Source organism: Bubalus bubalis, chromosome 6 (genome assembly GCF_019923935.1).
Source record: "Bubalus bubalis isolate 160015118507 breed Murrah chromosome 6, NDDB_SH_1, whole genome shotgun sequence".
Lineage (NCBI taxonomy): Eukaryota > Metazoa > Chordata > Mammalia > Artiodactyla > Bovidae > Bubalus > Bubalus bubalis.
In genome coordinates this window covers 10061910-10081853 of record NC_059162.1, presented here as the reverse complement: position 1 = coordinate 10081853, position 19944 = coordinate 10061910, and the positions used below count along the sequence as shown (strand labels likewise).

Sequence of the window (19944 nt, the reverse complement as noted above, 5' to 3'; positions counted from 1 at the left end):
CTGAAACCACACAGCCTGGTGTTCCTCACTGTCCCAGCGCTACTGCTCTTCGCCATCCTACTGGGAGGACCTGAAAGGGCAGGGCACATACCCTATCCACATTCAGGCGATGACGGGGCCTCCTTCGGAATTGTTCACTGATGAATAGCAGCCTTAAAAGTACCCTTATTGGGCAACCACCTTGCCCAATGCTCTTTTATAATTGAGGACCCTAAGGCCCCAACAGTTCTTACATCCTTATCACAGGCCCTATGGATTCAACCTGTTTCATCTGTTCTTTGTTGTCTTAAATCAGAAATAAAACTCAGAAAAGAGTCAGGGTTGTCTTAAAGCAAAAGACTAGGTTTATTGTTTGTGAGGTTGTGCAAGGTTTGCAAACTGGAGATACATACTGAAAATACATCCCTGGAGAGTGAAGGGGATGAGGAATTTTTTAGAAGCAAAAGCTGCAGAAGTCACAGTTGGGGGAACAGCAAAGGGGATTGTGTGGTTCTTGCAGCCTGACCATAAGTCTTAACAGTCTAACCGCAAGTCTTCAATGATTGGCTATCACTGAAGCTTCTCATTGGAGGCTTTTTCAGGTACAACCCTTAGGAGAAGCAGAAGTCCTTTATAGTTGTTTGTGGTTTTTCTAAGAACACAGAATACATGACTGAACCCCAGATCTGTCATGACTGTCTGATTCCATTTTATTTTGGGTCCCTGATAGCCACACAACATCCATTTTCTTGTTTTCCACAGAGGTTTCCTCTTCTTTCCACTTTTCCTTAGGGGATTATTTTATTTTATTTTTACATCTTCAAAGACCTACTTGGTCTCCTGGGCTTCTCACTTGATTTGTCGCAGAGTCAATGTCCCTCAGCAGTTCCATCCCATTTATTTGCTTTTCCCCCTCCAGGTATTACAGACTTTGGCTCTAGGTTTTGCTTTTGTTTGCTACAATAAACAATAATGAAACAGATATAAGGAAAGAAAAATAACTAACATGAGATGTTGCATGAAATCTGATACAGTACTCATAGAAAAAGTTGTCTAGATTCTTTCCAGGTTCTTCTTTCGCAAACATCATTCTTTAGAGTTTTATGAGTTAATCTGGCCCTCACCAAGAGAGTCACTTCATCTCTGGCTACAGGACTCAAGGATCATCTTACCTCCCTTCATAGGGATAGGACAACATCTCTATGGGTCAGCTACTCCAGTTTCCAGGAGATTTCTAGACCACAATGTTAACTATCAGATACACACACACACCCACACACACACGGGCTTTCCCAAGAACTCAAGCAGTAAAGTGCAAGAGACTCAGTTTCAATCCTTGGATTGGGAAGATCCCCTGGAAGAGGAAATGGCACTCACTCCAATATTCTTGCCTGGAAAATCCCACAGACAGAGGAGTTTGGCGGGCTACAGTCCATGAGGTCACAAAGAGCTGGACACGACTGAGTGACTAAGTACAACATTTCTCTCTGACACACACACACACACACACACACACACACACTTAGTGTTAAGTCTGATCAGCATGAAGTGCAAGGCAACAGTGTTGGTAATTTCTACTGAAGGCCACAGTGGTAAATTTTGTAAACTAATTTGGTTCACTCAAGACCCACACCCTAACTTGCCTTCCTAACCTATCCTACTTGGAAAGCTAAAAGCTACATCTCCAAGATTTCATGTTGCTAAGGTTCCACATGTGACATAAGCTTTGCCAAGCAATAACACTCACAGATATTTGGATGTGCAAAGACTTTCTAGTGAATAGATTTGCAAACCCTCAACTTCCACATGAGTCTTTCCTGATACTGAGCCCTCTGAGCACACATTTGTTCCTGAGGCATCTCCTAGTCTGTGCTTTCCCACCTCCTGCTTCATGTTTAAAAATAAAAGGCACAGCCTCACCACAGCTTTCAGACTGATTAGCTTCTAAAGAATACCCCTTTCTCTTTCTTCAGATGTATGAACTAAGTTTAGTTACAATATCTAATCAAGTTAATGGAATGATTTCTGATATTAATACATGATTCTGACTTACTTCTGAAAGTCAAATCCTAGAATTTGATATATGTGTTCACACATATTTGCAGAAGAAATATCATGCCATTTATGGCATTGTTTCATAACATTTTAGCTTCACATTACATTGGATGATTACAAAGTAAGTATGAGAATTAGCACAATTGATATGTTACCTTTTATCATTTATTATATGTAATTTATTACAAAAATGAATAATCATTTTCACTCTACATCACTTTAATCTAGACCTTAATGATTTGAGTAATCTCTATCACAAGAGACTTTCCATAATTTATTTCTTTATAATAGATTTTGGAAATATAAATCTATGTAGTTAGATGTATTCCTTGAAAATATAAACTTATTATTCATAAATAAAATGTACATTGTTATTGACATATACAATTATAATCTGGTTGTATGGTTGTAATGGAAAATCTTGAGATGAAATTTTTCCAATACCTCAGTAATATTAAAACTCGGTGGTAAAATTTCACCTTTTGATATAAAAAATTTTTAACTAAATGTTATGATGGGTTGAATTGTGTGCCACTAAAAGATAAATATTGAAATCCTAACACCCTAGTGCTCCCTTGGTGGTAAAGAATCCACCCGCAATGCAGGAGATGCAAACGTGCAGGAGAAGCGGGTTAGATCCCTGGGTAGAGAAGATCCCCTGGGGAAGGAAATGGCAACGCACTCCAGTATTCTCCTGGAAATCCCATGGACAGAGGAGTCTGGTGGGCTACAGTCCATGGAGTCTCAAGAGTAGGGTATGACTTAGCAATTAAACCACTACCACTTCAGCACCTCGGAATGTAATTTTATTTGGATATAGGGTTTTAGCTACCTTAAGATGAGGTCGTACTGAAGTAGAATGGGCCCGCACTAATTACTACTGGTGTTCTTGTGAGAAGACAGTCATGTGAAGACAGACACACAGGGAGGATGCCCCATAACAAAAGGCAGAGACTAGAGGAATGCAACTGCAAACTACGGAAAACCAAGACTGCTGGCAAATTACCAAAAGCTGGGGAGAGGAAAGGATTCCCCTGCAGGTTTCAGAGGTAACGTGGCCCTGCTGACACCTTGATTTCAGATTTCTAGCCTCTGAAACTGTGAGACAGTCAATTTCTGTTGTTTTAAGCCCTCCAAGTTGTGGTACTTTGTTACAGCAGCCCCAGGAAACTAATACAGATGTGTTTTATACAAATGTGAGTTCTGTTTGAATTGTACTGTCACTTTAGAGTAAAAGAAGTCAGCATTTCATATATATATATATATACCATATAAAATATTTTTAAATTGCCTGTCTGTAGCTAAGAAAGAATCAGATATTAAAGAAAGCAGACTGAGGATTCCCCTGGATACAGGAAACCAATAGTTTGAGCACTTCTATAAGAGACCAAAGTTCTAACAAAAACACGACAGTTTTTCAATCAACATTCCAAGAACTACCAAAAAAGCAAAACGGCAAAACTAAACAATAAATTTTACACAGAACCTGTTTTTCTTTCTAATTACAATTCTGCTTTGTGATCATCATCATAAAAATTGTCAAACAATAGTATGAAAAATCTCTCTAATGCAATGTGCAATAATTATTTACAGAATGTAAATCAATTAATTCTTTGTAAGGAAAGCTAAGTGCACTGGTAAAATTATCACTAAGGTTAACATTAAAAAGTTATTAGAGTTGGCTTGGAGAGCATCATAAGAATTAACATTGCTCATTAGGTCACTGTTTTTCTAGTGAAAAATAGAAAATATTACATAAATATGGAAAAGGTTATAATATACCAGGTACACCTTTGATAGGTAAAAAGATTTTACATACCAAGTCTGTCATTGCCATTAAATCAATTCCTATTCTAACATTATTGTAACTTGAATAGTTAATGAAATTATTGAATAATAATAATAGAAAACAGCTCTGTTCCACTACAGCTACCATAGTACTACACGCCATACACTGTTCTAAGTGCATTCCCATATTAATCCAATTAGTCCTTACAAGTCAAGGTAGGTACATTATCCCCATCTTACAGATGAGTAAACTGAGGCACTGAGAAACTGTTCACCAGATCATGATTAAGGTTGTGATAGACAGATTTCCTATGCCTTTCAGATAAGGAAAATACACAGGTGTTTTCAGTTAATAAATTGTGTCCACTTTTATGGAGAAGAAAATGCATGCACAGGTGGCTCAGTGATATTATTTTTTAAATTTGGAACTTTTATTCACATTGATTCAGCTTATCCTAGGAATGGGCATAACAGTCTTTATAAACAAAACTGCTATTCAGGCCAGCTCGCTGGGTCTGTGACCTGCCCTTAGAAGAGCCTCACCTTTTAAACGTTAGTGCTGGCTTTCAGGATCTGATGTTCCCATCCTGAAATACTTCATTTTTGAACAAAGGGCCCCACATTTTCACTTTGCACTGAGCCCTTCAAATTATGAACTTGTCTTGATTGTTACAGTGGCTACACAGAAATTGGTTTTGTTGTTTGTTTGTTTGTTTTTTTAATCCTTTAAACTTGCTTTAGCTTGGGAACATGATTTTATTGATAAACAAGCTTTAGCTGAAAAAAAAAAAAAAAAGGAGTTCTGACTTGTAGGGAGTATTGAATGGTGCTATTTAAATTGTAAATATTATAACATCAAGGGAGTTAAGACTGTATCTTTTTAAATTGATGTGTGAGGAAATGGGTTCATCTTATCCCCAGCTAGTTGCTGAATTTAGAAGTGAGATGGTTGTCATGGGGACACATAATAGCATGTTTATTTGGATTGAATATGAAGTCAGATTTTTTCTGACAGAAAAGAAGTTGATTTGGCTGAATGGTATGACAATGGATGGTGGCTCTGTTCATTAGATAATATAAACATATGTCTCAGTTTGCCCAAGGCAGCTGTTTAAGCCTGTTGTCCTGGCATGAGAGTAGCCTACCACCATCAGGTTTTATGGTGGATAATTTCCATAAATTGACTGAGCTAAATTTCCAGAACCAATATTTTTTACCCCAAAAAAATTACATCTTGAATGTATGTTATCAAAATGTTATAAAATTAATATTCAAAATTTTCTAAACTTTTCTAAGTAAAACAGATACTTTTAAAAGGCTATAAAATTAAGTGACATTGATAAGTCTTAATAAGTCTCTCCTGTGTAATTCAGAGAAATTGAAAATTAAGGAGGAAATCCTTTTGCAAGGTAGATTTTCTTAATGTTTTTTGTTATCAACAAAAGGAAAAAGTTAATCTAATCAGCTGATAGAGCATTACATGTGATTTTTATGACAGAGAATTTGTGATTTGCATATAGCTTGGAAGGAGTTCAAAGGATTAGCCAACGTGCAAGTATAAAACTTGTTTTGAACTCATCTACTTATTTATGTGAACAAAGTTTCTCAGAAAGTACATTTTTAAATTTGGGGGGTGGGGAGATAGAACTGATGTTGAAGCCAGCTCATCGTTGCTATAAGTAATATTGATATCAGATCAGATCAGTCGCTCAGTCGTGTCTGACTCTTTGCGACCCCATGAATCGCAGCACGCCAGGCCTCCCTGTCCATCACCAACTCCCGGAGTTCACTCAGACTCACGTCCATCGAGTCAGTGATGCCATCCAGCCATCTCATCCTCTGTCTTCCCCTTCTCCTCCTGCCCCCAATCCCTCCCAGCAGCAGAGTCTTTTCCAATGAGTCAACTCTTCACATCAGGTGGCCAAAGTACTGGAGTTTCAGCTTTAGCATCATTCCTTCCAAAGAAATCCCAGGGCTGATCTCCTTCAGAATGGACTGGTTGGATCTCCTTGCAGTCCAAGGGACTCTCAAGAGTCTTCTCCAACACCACAGTTCAAAAGCATCAATTCTTCGGCACTCAGCCTGCTTCACAGTCCAACTCTCACATCCATACATGACCACTGGAAAAACCATAGCCTTGACTAGACAGACCTTAGTTGGCAAAGTAATGTCTCTGCTTTTGAATATGCTATCTAGGTTGGTCATAACTTTCCTTCCAAGGAGTAAGCGTCTTTTAATTTCATGGCTGAAGTCACCATCTGTAGTGATTTTGGAGCACAGAAAAATAAAGTCTGACACTGTTTCCCCTGTTTCCCCATCTATTTCCCATGAAGTGATGGGACCGGATGCCATGATCTTCGTTTTCTGAATGTTGAGCTTTAAGCCAACTTTTTCACTCTCCACTTTCACTTTCATCAAGAGGCTTTTGAGTTCCTCTTCACTTTCTGCCATAAGGGTGGTATCATCTGCATATCTGAGGTTATTGATATTTCTCCCGGCAATCTTGATTCCAGCTTGTGTTTCTTCCAGTCCAGCATTTCTCATGATGTACTCTGCATAGAAGTTAAATAAACAGGGTGACAATATACAGCCTTGATGTACTCCTTTTCCTATTTGGAACCAGTCTGTTGTTCCATGTCCAGTTCTAACTGTTGCTTCCTGATCTGCATACAAATTTCTCAAGAGGCAGATCAGGTGGTCTGGTATTCCCATCTCTTTCAGAATTTTCCACAGTTTATTGTGATCCACACAGTCAAAGGCTTTGGCAGACATATAAACTATTTGTGAAAAAAAGAATAAAACTAGTCAGTGGAAGTTGAATTAGGAAAAAAATATTTATAAAGTCTGAAACTCTAATATTTTGGCCACCTGATGCGAAGAGCTGACTCACTGGAAAAGACTCTGATGCTGGGAAAGATTGAGGGCAGGAGGAGAAGGGGATGAGAGAGGATGAGATGGTTGGATGGCATCACCAACCCGATGGACATGGGTTTGGGTGCACTCTGGGAGTTGGTGATGGACAGGGAGGCCTGGCATGCTGCGGTTCATGGGGTCACAAAGAGTCAGACACGACTGAGCGACTGAACTGAAACTGAACTGAACTAATCTGCATAAGTGCCAATGTCGTAAAAGTAAAGTAAGTGCAAGGAATTCTTTCAGACTGAAGGAGACTAAAGAGACATGACAACTAAAAGAGATGTGAGATCTAGACTAGACCCCTTTGGCTACAAAAAGGACATATTTGGAACAATTGGTGAAATTTGAAGAGAGACTGAGAATAGAATGTTAGTACAGTATCAATGGCAGTTTCTTGGTTTTGACAGTTGTATGGTTGTATAGTTACAGATGATTGGATAGTCCTTGTTTGTAGGAATTATACATTAAAGAATTGGGGGATAATAGGTTTTCATGATGGTAGCTTGTTCTCAAATGGTTCAAAAAACAAAAAGTTCTGTGTATTAATTTGTGGGGTAGGGGGAAATCTACCTTCAATGGATCCTGTGTTAACTCAGAGAAAATCAAAGTTCTTCAAATGACCAGTAAGTCCATCCACGATCTACCCTCTCTCCTCCACTTGAACATCATCTCTCACAATTTCCCTGCTTATGCACTTCACGCCAGCCACACAAGTCTTTTTGTTTTCCCTCAAACCCATCAGTCACACTCTCACCTTAAGGCCTTTGCCTTGGTTGTTCCCTCTGTCTGAAATGCGCTTCCCCCAGAATTCTACCTGGCCACCATATCCTTCAAGACTGATTCAAATGTCATCTTTCCAGTGGGGCCTACCAGAACCACTTTACTGCAAAAGACAAGCCACTGCTCTGCGACAACCTGGAGGGCAGGAATGGGGAGGCAGGAAGGAGGGGGTTCAGGATGGAGGGGGCACATATACACCCATGGACAATTCATACTGATGTATGGCAAAAACCACCTCAATGTTGTAAAGTAACTATTCTCCAATTAAAATAAATTAAAAAAAAATTTTTTTAAGTCCAACTTTCTACACTCTTGATTCCCAAGCCCTGCTCTAGTTGTGTTCAGTCTTGTTCTTTGTTTTGTTTCAGAGGATTATCTACTTCTACATATCAGGCAATATCATCACAAATTATGTTTATTACTCACTGTCTGCATCTCCCACCAGAATGTAAGCTCCAAGGGGAGAAGGACTTCTGTTTTCTTCACTGATTTATCATGAGATCTTGGGACAGTGTCTCGCACATAAATATTCATGGAATAAATTAAAGAATTTCCATTTCTAGGTGACGGTTAAGATAGATTTGAAATAATACCTTGTAGCTTTTAACTGGTTTAATTTCTTGAAATAAAATTTTAAAAAGAGGAAGAGTAGGACTCCCATTTCTGGCAACATGACAGACTTTAAAAGTTTTAAATATAAAAGATTTAGAAATTCTGGGTGAAATATAACAAACATGCTTTAAAATGCATAGCTGAACTACAAAAAAAGCAAAGAAAGTCTCGAGAGACAAGATTAAAAGAAGAGGAAACACTAGAGTGCAAAGTAATAAGGATGTGTGGTGATCTCAGTTGCCCAAGTCTAGGCTTCGGGGACAGGAGACGGCGCTGTCTTCACACAGCTATGGAACAGGAACGGGGACTATCCCCTCACCCCCAGCTACAAACCACACACAGTGCCTGTCTGGCCAGGACCAACTTGGTCCTACATCCTCACTGAAATGGTTACAGAAACAGGACAGCATTTTTTAAAAATTAGCACCGGTCAGAAAAGAAAGACGGAAGGCAAAGGCTGGAAGACTCATTTAACCATTGCTAACGAAGAATCTTTTAAAGGGAGACATGGCAGAGTAAGGTATTGACCTCAGTAGTTTAAGAAGTCATGTAAAACCAGCCATCACATTTCATCAGATTAGGAAAAGGAGAGTAAATCTTTATGTATATACTGCTAAAAAAAATGTAATCTCCCCTTTCAAAACTTGAGGCAAATGGAGTAAGTTTCTATTCCTTAAAAACCAGTGGAGCCCAGAAACTAAGGAAATGCTCAAAATAAATAAATAATAACCCACAATGATAAGGGACACAGAAGCCAACTTAAAGCTGGAACAATTTGGCCAACAAAATAAAGTTGCATTGGATTATAGACCAACGCATAAAATAAATACCTATGTGTCCACATTGAGATAAATGATTGAGTAAATAAATATGTGGGAAGAAAAGACAAAGATCTCACGCAGAAGAATTCCAAATCATTTTATATGCATATTCCACCCTGAGCTTCCCAGGTGGCTCAGTGGTAAAGATCTGCCTCCCAGTGCAGGAGCTACAAGATGTGGGTTCAGTCCCTAGGGCAGGAAGATCCCCTGGAGGAGGAAATGACAACCCATTCCAGCATTATTGCCTGGAAAACTCTATAGACAGCAGAGCCTGGCAGGCAACAGTCCATGGGGTGGCAAAGAGTTGGACACAACTGAGTGACTAAGCACGCAGCATCCTCAAGGAGGAGAGGAAGCAAGGAGGAGAAGTATACCATCCCACCCCTTAAGTGTGGGCTACAAGGAGTGTGTAAGTGTGGAGGCTGGAGGGGAGAGTAACTTTACAGTGGAGAAACCTGACAACCACTATCATTCCATGGTAAATAGATGGGGGAAGGTGGAAAGAGTGACAGACTTTATTGTCTTGGGCTTCAAAACCACTGCAGATGGTGACTGCAGCCACAAAATTAAAAGACGCTTGCCCCTTGGAAGAAAAGCTATGACAAAACTAGACAGTTTTAAAGAGCAGAGATATCACTTTGTCAACAAAGGTCCATATAGTCAAAGCTGTGGTTTCCCCAGTAGACATATACAGATGTGCGAGCTGGACCATAAAGAAGCGTGAGTGCCAAAAAATTGATGCTTTCAAAGACTCTTTGAGAGTCTGGTGGACTGCCAGGAGATCAAACCAGTCAACCCTAAAGGAACTCAACCCTGAATATTCATTGGAATGACTGATGCTAAAGCTGAAGCTCCAATATTTTGGCCACCTGATGCAAAGAGCTGACTCATTGGAAAAGACTTTGATGCTGGGAAAGATCGAGGACAGGAAGAGAAGCGGGTGACAGAGGATGAGATGGTTGGATGGCATTATCGACTCAATGGACATGAGTTTGAGCAAACTCCGGGAGATAGTGAAGGACAGGGAAGTCTGATGTGCTGCAGTCTACGGGATTGCAAAGAGTCAGACACACTTAGATACTGAACAACTGTAACCTCTGCCCAGTAGTCAAAGTCAGCATCACAGCCACAAATCATGTGCATTGTTTGTACTCTTGATATAATATGATGAAAATGGCACTTTACCTCTGTGATAGTCCTCCCCAAAACCCATAAGCACAGTCTAATCCTGAGAAAAGCATCAGACTATTTCCAATAGATGAGGATTCTATAATATACCTGACCAGTACTCTTTAAAACTGTCAAGGTCATCAAAAACCAGAAAGGTTTAAGGACCTGTCGTAGTCAGTTCGGTTCAGTCTCTCAGTCATGTCCAACTCTTTGCAACCCCATGAATCGCAGCACACCAAGCCTCCCTGTCCATCACCAACTCCCGGAGTTCACTCAAACTCATGTGCATCGAGTCAGTGATGCCATCCAGCCATCTCATCCTCTGTCGTCCCCTTCTCCTCCTGCCCCCAATCCCTCCCAGCATCAGGATCTTTTCCAATGAGTCAACTCTTTGCATGAGGTGGCCAAAGTATTGGAGTTTCAGCCTTAGCATTAGTCCTTCCAACGAACACCCAGGACTGGTCTCCCCTAAGATGGACTGGTTATATTTCCTTGTAGTCCAAGGGACTCTCAAGAGTCTTCTCCAACACCACAGTTCAAAAGCAACAATTCTTCAGCGCTCAGCTTTCATCACAGTCCAACTCTCACATCCATACATGACCACTGAAAAACCATAGCCTTGACTAGACGGACCTTCATCGGCAAAGTAATGTCTCTGCTTTTGAATATGCTATCTAAGTTGTTTGTAACTTTCCTTCCAAGAAGTAAGCATCTTTTAATTTCATAGCTGCAATCACCATCTGCAGTGATTTTGGAGCCCCAAAAATAAAGTCTGACACTGTTTCCCCTGTTTCCCCATCTATTTCCTATCTATTTCCCATGAAGTGATAGAACCAGATGCCATGATCTTTGTTTTCTGAATGTTGAGCTTTGGGCCAACTTTTTCACTCTCCTCTTTCACTTTCATCAAGAGGCTTTTTAGATCCTCTTCACTTTCTACCATAAGGGTGGTGTCATCTGCATATCTGAGGTTATTGAGATTTCTCCCGGCAATTTTGATTCCAGCTTGTGCTTCTTCCAGCCCCGCATTTCTCATGATGTACTCTGCATAGAAGTTAAATAAGCAGGGTGACAATATACAGCTTTGATGTACTCCTTTTCCTATTTGGAACCAGTCTGTTGTTCCATGTCCAGTTCTAACTGTTGCTTCCTGACCTGCATATAGGTTTCTCAAGAGGCAAATCAGGTGGTCTGGTATTCCCATCCCTTAGGGCGCCTAAAGAGACTTGACAACAAAATGCAATGAGCATTTGTTGGGAGCAATCTTGGAACAGAGAAAGGACGTTAGGTAAAAACTTTAAAAATCTGTGTAAACTATGAACTTAATTAAATGTGTTGATGTTTGTTCATTAATTATAACCCACACATCATATTAAAGTAAAAGGTTCATAAGAGGGGAGATCATTGGGAGGGGGAGTATATCGGGAATTCTTTGAACTTATCTTCCCAATTTTTCTGTAAATCTAAAACTGTCCTCAAATGTAAAGTCTATGATATAGACTTAGAGAATGAACTTATTGTAACCAAGGGGAAGGATGGGGGGAAGGGATACTTAGGGAGTTTGGGATGGACAGGTACATACTACTGCACTGGAAATGGACAACCAACAGGGACCTATTGTACAGCACAGGGAATTCTGCTCAATGTTATGTGGCAGCCTGGATGAGAGGAGAGTTTGGGGGAGAGTGGATACTTGTATATGTATGGCTGAATCCCTTTGTTGTACACCTGAAACTATCCCAACACTATTAATCCACTATACTATGATACAAAATAAAAAGTTAAAAAAAAAAAACTACCAAAAAGGAAAGTCTATGAAAAAATAGTGATAATAAAAATAAATGGAGCTTAACAATTAGAATATCTATCATTATTTTATCATCATTATTAAACTGAGAAATTTCTACCTTTATGTCCAACAATAATTCACAGGAAATACCACATACAGAGGAACATATTAAACTATGCCATGAGAAATTCAATCAGCAAAATGATCTAGTACCTTCAATAAATAAATTGCCAAAGAAAAAGTGACAAATGAGGACCCTAAAGATGCAGATTTAGGAGACATGTAAACCAATCAAATGTGAGGACCTTATTTGCATCTGATTTAAACAAGCAAACTTCCTTGTTCTATTTTTCCATTGTATCATTTGTGTTTCCTCAGTCAGCTCTGCCAAATGAACCATCTGCACCCCACCCCACATCTCAGGGTCTACTTTGGGGAAATCCAAACAAGGACACCCATCATTAAGAGACTGGTTAAAGAATATAAAAAAGAATGTATCAAGATATATATGTATAACTGAATCATTTTGCAGTATAGCAGAAATTAACACAACATTGGAAATCAACTATCCTTCAATAATTCCTTTCCTTTCCTACTCTGGATCGGGAAGATCCCCTGGAGGAAGGCATGGCAACCCACTCCAGTATTCTTGCCTGTAGAATCCCTTGGACAGAGGAGCCTGGTGGGCTACAGTCCATAGGGTTGCAAAGAGTCGGATATGACTAAAGCAACTGAGCACAAGCGTACATCCTTTAATACAGAAAAGAAAAGAGGTTGACTAAGTAAATAAGGTACAGCCAGGTAATAGCTTATTATAATTTAAAATAGTGAGTTGTTAGATCTGTATGTGTTGATATGAAAAATCTCAAGAAAATTTCAAAAAATATTATTCTCTTTTTAAAATTTATTTTAGTATTCTTACTTTATTTCTTAGTCATGCCTCGTGGCATGTGGGATCTTAGTTCCCATGCCCCCTGCATTTGAAGTGCAGAGTCTTCATGGACCACTAGGGAAGTTCCTTATTCTCTTTCTATAAATGAATTAAAATAATAACATGCACATGTATCAGAGTACAAATAATGATTTTTTTGGATGTTTTACATAAGAAAATTAACAATGATTATTTCTGGATAGTGGAACTTCTCATGTGGCAAAGATATTGTTGTGCCAGAAAAAAGACTCTCTGATTAAAAAAAAAAAAAAAATAGGTCCTAATTTATAGTATTTGCTCATCTCCGTGGTATAAGTATTCCCATCATGACTGATTTCAAGCTGCCAGTGACTTCACAACAGGCTCACAATAATTTCTGAATAACAATCCATTCTCATGAGCTAGCAGAATCAGCTCTAACACATCAGTGGGTGAGAACATACATTCTTTATAACTTACATGATAGGTGAATTCACTCTATGGACTGAATCCCATGGACAAAGGAACCTGGCATGCCACTGTCCATAGGTTCCCAAAGAATTGGACGTGACTGAAGTGACTTAGCATGCACGTGGCTATAAAGAGATAATACTATGTGTCCTGTGATGATAACACAACTGAGCATTTCAGGTGTCCCAGGTGGCTCAGTGGGTAAAGAATCCACCTGCAATGCAGGAGACATAGGAGACATGGGTTCAGTCCCTGGGTTGGGAAGATCCCCTGCAGGAGGGCATGACAACACTCCAGTATTCTTGCCTGGAGAATTCCTTGGTCAGAGGAGACCGGTGGGCTATAGCCCATAGGGTTGCAAAGAGTCAGATATGACTGAAGCAACTGAGTACATGAGCATGACAGTTTCTTAAAACTAACTGAGCTATTTTCTCTCGGAGTGGCTACTACAGCCAGATGATAGATAATTCTTGAATCTGCCCTAACTCGCCTACTGTCATTTATCAAAAGAATGTCTCCTTCCTGAATATAAAAGATTCAGTAGAAAAGAGCATTTATTTAGAAATCAAGAAACCTGCATTATCATCCTAACACAGATACTATTGTGCGATAAAATCTTGAACAAATCATCTAATCTCTCTGGGCCTCTATGTCCTCATGGGTTTCTGAGGCCCTCTTTGGTTTTAAAAATCCTACAACTCTATTTTTTCTAGTGACCAAACCCTCAAGAAGCTCATTGCTCTTGAGAATTCCTAAGACTCTCTGAAGTATTCCTGGGTCAGACAGAGAGAGGGAAGAGCCAGTCCTTCAGTGTAGACACCAGCAGGATAGCCCCAGACCCTGAGGCAGAAGTAGGAGGAGCTGTCTCCAGCAGGCACAGGAAGGACCAGGCCCTCTGAGAGGTCCAGGGCTCAGGACCACAGCTGGGAACATCATCACATGTGTCCTACATCCACACTGGCCAGTCCGGGAGGTCAGGGCTAAAGTCCCCACCACCGTGGACACTGTTAATCCTTTCAGGGACAAGAACGATTCCATCTTTGTATCTTCTTTGCTGTTGTTGTTTAGTCACTAAGTCGTGTCCAACTATTTGCAACGCTATGGACTACAGCACACCAGGCCTCCCTGTCCCTCACCATCTCCCAGAATTCGCCCAAGTTTGTGTCCATTGAATTGGTGATGTGATCCAACCTTTATCTTCCTCCAAAGACTGTTCTTTTGAATTTTTTTAAATATGTTTTTATTTATTCGGCTATACCAGGTCTTAGTTGCAGCATGCAGGACCCAGTTCCCTGACCAGGGAGCTAACCTCGACCCCCTGCACTGGGAGTGCCGAGTCTTAGCCCCTGGACCACCAGGGAAGTCCCCAAAGACTGGTTCTTAAGAAAGTTCCTCCAAAGAACACTCCTCCTACTCTAAAATCATCTTTGCCTCTATCTCTTCAAAACATTCTTTCTTCAGGATCTTCCTCACTAGAGAGTTTGTATTTGTACCAAACTCAACAAAATATGAGCTTGGCTCTGAGTCACATAAAAATAAAATAGGAACACAGGAGGGATCCTTGTGACTCTTAGCAGACACACACACACACACACACACACACACACACATATATACATACACACACAGATACTATACCTAAAAGGGATGATATTATTACCATGGTCTCTAGAGGCAGAGCAGAGAGCTAACTCTAGCTTACAGAGAGATCAGAGAAGATTCAGACACTGGGGAAAGCCAACAGAAGCTTCATCAGCTGTAGTTTAAAATCTCATATTAGTTGACTCTTTCAAAAGCTTAAAAGCCATTCCCCTGAGGTTTGTGGGAGAAGCAAAACAGTGAAGGAAAGTAATTTTCTCTAAGAGCAAGGGCCTCACTCTGTCACTAGGATTGTTAGGGAGCATAAATCCCTAGCAATAATCACAAAACTCTTCATGTCACTTCTCAGAGCATAAAAGGCCTTTCAGCACATCATCTAATCTGATTTCCACAACAAGCTGGGAGTTATTGTTGTCATGGGAAAAGATGTGAGGAGGGGGCTCAGGAGGCCTGAGTGCAGGCCTGAACTCTGCCACTGGTTCCCTGCCATGGGCTTCCCTGGTGGCTCAGCTGGTAAAGAATCTGCCTGCAATGTGGGAGACCTGGGTTTGATCTCCGGGTTGGGAAGATCCCCTGGAGAAGGGAAAGGCTACCCACTCCAGTATTCTGGCCTGGAGAACTCCATAGACTGTATAGTCCATGCGATCACAAAGGGTCAGACACAGACTGAGTGGCTTTCACTGGTTACCTTGTGTCTTTTTTTTATTTTTATTGGAATAGAGTTGATGAACAATGTTGTGTTGATTTCAGGTGTATGCCAAACTGATACAGTTATACATATATATGTATCTATTCTTTTTCAAATTCTTTTCCCATTTAGATTATTACAGAATATTGAGTAGAGTTCCCTGTGCTATACAGTAGGTCCTTATTGTTTATCTATTTTAAATATAGAAGTGTGTGTATATGTCAATCCCAAGTAATCCCAAGTAAGTTAGTTATCCTCAGGGCATGTTTTGGCCTTCATTTTACAAATGACAAAACAGAAACTCACATGTGATAAGTGACCTGTCCCTACCAATGGGTAGCAACAGGGACAGATTGGAAAGAATGAAGGCCTGAAGCAACACCTTCTTTGTTATGTGTGATTAACATGAAAATAATATCCAGAGGCCGAGATGGGTAGGGTGGGAAGAAGGGACCCCTGAGGCTAAGAACATAGGAAATCCATTATGAAATAATTAACATGAGTTAATTTTCTAAGAAATGACTGTGTAAATACTAGTCCCAATGGAATCTATAAAGAGCAAAATGAGCAGACGACCATGACTCAGACATGTGACTACCCTTGAACTCCAAATCTGGGAGACAACTCTGAAGTTTCCAAAGAGTCATAGACCCTCCCCCACCTGCCAGTCACAGCCACTCATCAAGAGTCTTATGAAAAGGCTCACATAGGTGCATCCTCCAGTCATTCTGGGCACTCGACTAGTTGAGAACAAAGGCCTAGAGGTGTGGAGACCAGACAATAACTCCTTGTTTAAAGCAATCTCTTTTCACTTTTATCCTAAATATACTGCTTTTAAAGTTTCTAGTCATGCTTTCTAGTCCTGATGGAACAAGAAAAGGTGATTTTTATGCCAAGGTAACCACTTCCAGTAGTCATGTATGGATGTGAGAGTTGGACCATAAACAAGACTGAACACCAAAGAATTGATGCTTTTGAACTGTGGTGCTACAGAAGACTCTTGAGAGTCCCTTGGACTGCAAGGAGATCCAACCAGTCCATCCTAAAGGAAATCAACCCTGAATATTCATTGGAAGGAATGATGCTGAAGCTGAAGCTCCTATACTTTGGCCACCTGATGTAAAGAGCCAACTCATTAGAAAAGATCCTAATGCTTGGAAAGATGGAGGGCAGGAAGAGAAGGGGGTTACAGAGGATGAGATGGTTGCATGACATCACTGACTCAATAGACATGTGTTTGAGCAAACTCTGGGCAATAGTGAAGGACAGGAAAGCCTGGCCAGCTGCAGTCCATGGGACTGCAGAGTCAGACACGACTTAGCAACTGAACAACAACCACCACTCTTCCTATCAAGAGATGTCAGTCACACCCTCCTCAGTCTTACTCTTTACAGCCTGAAGAGTCCTTAGCGGAAATGTCATTCATCTGAACACTTGTCCTCTCAGGAGACCCCTTCCCCTGCTCTAACGTGCTGAAGCCTGGAGACAGGGCATTTGCCAAAAGAATAAGGAGGAAGGGAACCAGAGCAGTTTCACCCAGCCAGTCCCCAAGGACTCTGATAGCAGCTGAGATGGTAGAGGTGGGAATGAGCTGGGGCTGCTGCTGCACCCCTCCAGGGGGCACCATTCACATGACACCCCTTTATGGGGTGGGTGGTGCTGGTAAACCTGTCTTTTTCCTTCCTGCTTTCCAGCTGCCATCTCCCTACCTTTGTTTTGTTTTTAATATTTATTTCTTTATTGATCTGGCAGTGTCAGGTCTTGGTTACAGCACACAGCATCTTCCATTGTGGGGCACAGACTCTCTAGTGGTGCCCTCAGGGGCACCATCCTACCCTCTATGACAGCAGAGGTAGCACTAAGATATGATTTGGTGCTGGCTCAGGGGAGGAGAAACTGTTGCTCTCAAGTCTCTGTGTGCCACCTTCCTATTGGTTTCTGTGTACAACCGTGTTGTACCAGTTTAGCTTGTCTCCATTAACATGTAAAGAATGGTTTTTACGTACCTCAGAGATTCTGGTCCATCGTGGTTTATGCACTGGGATAAGTCAAAAGGAAAATGCAGAGACTCATCTAGGCATTAAAAGAAAAGATGATTGTTTCACTTATGCAACATCATGGTCAAGTGATAATATGCAGCGTACACACTGGCAAAGGGGGATGGTAAGTACACGTGTCATCAGTGTGAGCCCGAAAGAACGGGAAGGGGTTGTATCAGTAAGAACTGCCTTCAGTCATAGTAGCAGAGATCCAAATACAGTGACTTATGCAAAACTAAAGGTTCATTGTCTCACATAAAGAAATTAAAAGACAGAAGGCCCAGAAGTAATATTATAGTTTCACAAAGTCATCAAGGACCAAGGTCTTCTCTAACTTATGAACCAACCATTCTTATTAGGTGACTTCTATTCTCAACGTCACAAGACCACAGATGAGATCTGACCACCATAATATGTTTTCAAAACTGAGGGGGAGGTGGAAAAGACAAAAACTAAGACCAAAAGAGTCCAGCATTCTGTCTCATTTCAAGAAACCTTCTCAGGAGTCCCACCCAACAAGTTTTATTTAGGGCTCGTTGGCCAGACTTAGTTACATAACCAAATGTAACTGCAAGGGAGGCTGAGAAACGTGGTCACTTAGCTGCATATACAGCACAACCTTGAATACATGGGAAAATAAGTATTGCAGAAAGCAAGAGCTCTCCCATCAGTGGATAATCCATGTGAAGTCAGTAAGACAGTTTGGGTGATCTCATCAGACTGCAGATCATCAGTTCAGTTCAGTTCAGTTGCTCAGTCATGTCCAACTCTTTGCGACCCCACGAATTGCAGCACGCCAGGCCTCCCTGTCCATCACCAACTCCTGGAGTTCACTCAGACTCACGTCCATCGAGTCAGTGATGCCATCCAGCCATCTCATCCTCTGTCGTGCCCTTCTCCTCCTGCCCCCAATCCCTCCCAGCATCAGAGTCTTTTCCAATGACTCAATTCTTCGCATGAGGTGGCCAAAGTTTTGGAGTTTCAGCGTTAGCATCATTCCTTCCAAAGAACACACAGGACTGATCTCCTTTAGAATGGACTGGTTGGATCTCCTTGCAGTCCATGGGACTCTCAAGAGTCTTCTCCAACACCACAGTTCAAAAGCATCAATTCTTCGGCGCTCAGCTTTCTTCACAGTCCAACTCTCACATCCATACATGACTACTGGAAAAACCATAGCCTTGACTAGACGGACCTTTGTTGGCAAAGTAATGTCTCTGCTTTTGAATATGCTATCTAGGTTGGTCTGGCAGATGTCAAATCCCTGAAATGGTGAAGAGAGAGTTTTAGTTGGTGTGAGCTTGGCAGGTCAGTGAGAAATGCACAGAGGTGTGAGATTAACAATGGGGTAGGTGTTATGCAGTCTGTGTGGGCTCAGTGAGAGGGTGAGGGCCGTGCTCAGCTGGTGTGAGTTCAGATAGTTATAGTTAATGTCTGTTTGGCCTACACTGAGGAACCTTCACTAAAGCCTTCATTCCCATTTTGCAGCTGTTTGAGAGCATTGCTGCTGCTGCTAAGTCGTGTCAGTCGTGTCCAACTCTGTGAGATCCCATAGACGGCAGCCCACCAGGCTCCTCCGTCCCTGGGATTCTCCAGGCAAGAACACTGGAGTGGGTTGCCATTTCCTTCTCCAATGCATGAAAGTGAAAAGTGAAAATGAAGTCGCTCAGTTGTGTCTGACTCTTAGCAATCCCATGGACTGCAGCCTTCCAGGCTCCTCTATCCATGGGATTTTCCAGGCAAGAGTACTGGAGTGGGGTGCCATTGCCTTCTCCGGTTTGAGAGCATTAGTCCATAACAATTCTTCAGCAAGATCAGGGAAAGGCGGGAAATATGCTGCGGTCCTATTGGAGGCCACACTTCCCCTTCGTCTGTGTCATGTTTTATAATCAGGGTCTGCCTTCTCTGGAACAGATGGTACATTGCCAGATACAGGTGGCCCTCTTGTCAGTTCCAAGCAGGCTCCCCTTTGCTATTGTCCTTCTACAGCCAAGTCTCCTCAGGTTAGCAGGCTTCATACATCATAGTGGGCAGGTTTACACACCTCGACCCAAAGCCAGGACTGCTAACAAATTACCTTGACATGTTGATTGCTTGCCTTATCTCACCCCGGAGGCCTCCAGAGCCCTGCTTCACATCGTCAGAAACACTTCCAATTACTGCACTGGTTTATCAGGGGCTGTTTCTTGGTGTTCCTATTCCGCTCCCTATGACCTTGGCTGTCTGAGTGATGGATCCGTTGAGTTGTGGCTTCATCCCTCTTAGAATGGCCTCTACTTATCTCTGCCTCTCTTCCTTTAGGGTGTGTTTTATTGCCACATGGACTT

The 19944-nt window shown here is 41.3% G+C and overlaps 1 long non-coding RNA gene across 1 annotated transcript in view; it reads right to left on the bottom strand.

Annotated features, from left to right (window-relative positions):
* Positions 1-353: 353 nt before the first annotated feature.
* LOC123333958 overlaps positions 354-19944 on the bottom strand; it is a 54869-nt gene continuing 35278 nt past the window's right edge. Inside the window, exons 2-3 of the long non-coding RNA XR_006551570.1 lie at positions 17585-17651; positions 354-936 (exon numbers count right to left, since the gene is read on the bottom strand). This is a non-coding gene — a long non-coding RNA (uncharacterized LOC123333958). The remainder of the gene's footprint in view (positions 937-17584; positions 17652-19944) is intronic.